We start from the raw sequence: 2,758 nt of genomic DNA, 5'->3' as shown, positions 1-2,758 counted from the left end.
CTGAGTGTGTAGGTCGTGCCCATTGAAAAATACGCTAAATCTTCTCTTCCAGTGCCAAATAGCTTATTCTGCCATTGACTCTTGATTGGTGGATTGGAAGTATGAAGAAAACAGAAAAATTACAATTCCCTTTGGAGAACCAGAAGCTCAAAACAAGAGTCAACTAGAAGAGCACTCACAGAGCGCAGACTTCCTCCAAGCATATTGTGATTACCACACAACACTGTAGTCCTACTTTAATGTTATACTCCCTTTAGCAGACTGTCTGCTACAATTTGGTGTTAGTTACAGGTTTGTACAATAATTTGTTACCTGACAGTGTTGAAAATTATGATGACCCAGTACATATTTCATATTCCAGATCTTAGTATCCAGAAATTGCCAGGATCTGGATCTATATCTATATCTATATATCTATATCTGTCAGAAATTATGGTGACCTTGTCTTGTATTGTTTTGCAAAGCAATCCGACCATTAATCATGGAGTTATATACACACGGTGAAAACACCCCTACTCACAATGATAAAGAATCCTTTAAAAAAATCCTGGATCCAGACGGTGATCCGGATCACCTCCAAAATTTTATCACAAATTCCTTATCTCATTTTGAACATTTCTTGAAAATTTCATCAAGATCCGTTCATAACTTTTTAAGTTATAATCTCCTTAGCGGAGGTAATAACAACAGTAATGTGAGCTGTTAAGCTTTGGCAGAGAAGATTTGTTGAGTTGCTGAGTTGAGTTGAGTTGCTGAGTTTAGTTTGAACTGAATAATAGATCAATTTTTACGAAACTACAGTTGTCTCGCATTAAAAAAGTCTTTCAAATACAAAAAAAGTCTTAAAAATAAATGCATTATCAAATCAACAATTCTGAACTGTTGGGACAAAAGTACTGCTCATTTTTTGATATGTTGGTTGCTTTTTGAAATTAAGGCTACCAATAAAAGAACTGATTTAAAAACACCTAATTTACAACACTTTCTCATGAAGTGACTCACTCTATAGATATTTATCTCTATTCATGCAAACACTTAACTCCCACTCACCCCAACATGCTTTATTTATCTTTTTTACGACATCGCAGTAACCCATTTATAGCGTGAGACAGCTTTTATGCTCTCCGCTAACCCTTACCAGACCTCCACTTGACCAGACGACACAGCTAAAGCTCTGGTCAATAAACTGGAACATGCCAGGGGTGTCATCTTTCCATGTGAGCCGGTTACATGGCTGAGGATGATGTATGTGTGCTTAAGCGTTAAGCTCTAATGATTGTATTACATATAGGAACATGTTAGCTGCTGTGTTAGCTGTGAGTCCTGCTGTGTTAGATGCTGATATAAATTATAAAGTGTTTTGGAGTGATACATAAACATCAAAATTAAAAAAAGACGTGTTCACTTAAAAAAAAGTATTTCCATTTATTGGTATTTTAAATGAGCTTTTTCAAAAACTTCTGTTTGTAATCACTTTCAGTTTAACCATGAAACACAGAGTCAATGTCTGACTATTTGGAAATGAGAGCTGGACACATATTTCTTTAAGTATGACAGATTTATGGTTGTTGGTGTTTCTTGAAAGCAAAGTTCACCGGCTTAACTGTAGGGGCAAGACAGGTTTGGTTAACCAAAGAGGGTGTACATTACAGGGAGGTTCGTCTGTCTCTAAAGGAAAAGTTGTTTCTCCAGAAGCAAAAAAAAAAAAGAATTGTACAGAGTTTTATGGTGTAATTTATGATATTTATTCATTTGAATTGTTTCTTCTGTTTGTGCTTTCTTATGTTTCAAATGTTTACAGCCACAAAAACAGCTGCTAAGAGTTTGACACGTCACCTTATGAGAGAGGACAGCGTTCCAAAACAACACGTAACTTCTTTATACAAGAGCTTTATGCACTGGACATTAGCTGGAAACATTTACTGTGTGTCTTAAAATAACACAACTCCTCTGGACACGACATGCAGCCAGAATACCAGTGACTGTAATAAAAGACAGGAGACAAAGGAATTCAAGGTCAGGGGCCTTGAACCTTGAATTAGAAGCTGCTAAATTCACCTGCAGGCTTTATAAAGAGCCTGAATGGTGCGTATCACTTTCATTGTTGTTACTAAAGGATAGATGGTTTTAATTCCAACATTTCAGCATGAAACTATTAGAAGAACTTTGCCCTGGATGTCATGTCAGCCTTATCTTATTTACACAATGGAACATTTCTGCTTTAAACTAAAAGTGACAACTCGATTCTTCCTAAGTGAATAGAAAAAAATAAAAAAAAACATGAGCTGTTTTTTAGAGTGTCAAACTGATCCATAAACAGCTGATTTAACATGCATTTGCCTAAAAAGTTGCCAGAAAAAAACATACATAAGTGTGGTTGTATTCAGTTTTCTTTCTTTATTTAAACAGAGAAACAAAACACATGACATTAAACCTCATTTAAAGACTGTACACACTAACAATTAAAATCAATATAAACAAAACACTTCTTACTGGAACTGTTTTCTTTGTTTGTTTTTTTTTATACATCTTGACTCAAGACTTGTAAAAGAGAAAAAGTACCTTTTTGTTTGTGTCTCTGTTTGTACTTAATGCTGAAAAGAAGGATTCTTTCTCAGCTGTTTAACCTGCTCACTGACCCAACCTTCACCGTTTCCCCCCCTGCATCGCCGCCCACTCAACCTCCAATGTCTTTGGAGTCACCACAAATACAAAAAAGCCTAAACAGCTTTTGGCAGTCCCTGGGTCCAGTCAGTAG

This window comes from Halichoeres trimaculatus, unplaced genomic scaffold, assembly GCF_033239565.1.
Source record: "Halichoeres trimaculatus isolate MK-OKI-2021-1 unplaced genomic scaffold, fHalTri1.1 fHalTri1_scaffold_1, whole genome shotgun sequence".
Lineage (NCBI taxonomy): Eukaryota > Metazoa > Chordata > Actinopteri > Labriformes > Labridae > Halichoeres > Halichoeres trimaculatus.
Note: the sequence above shows the minus strand (reverse complement) of the source record.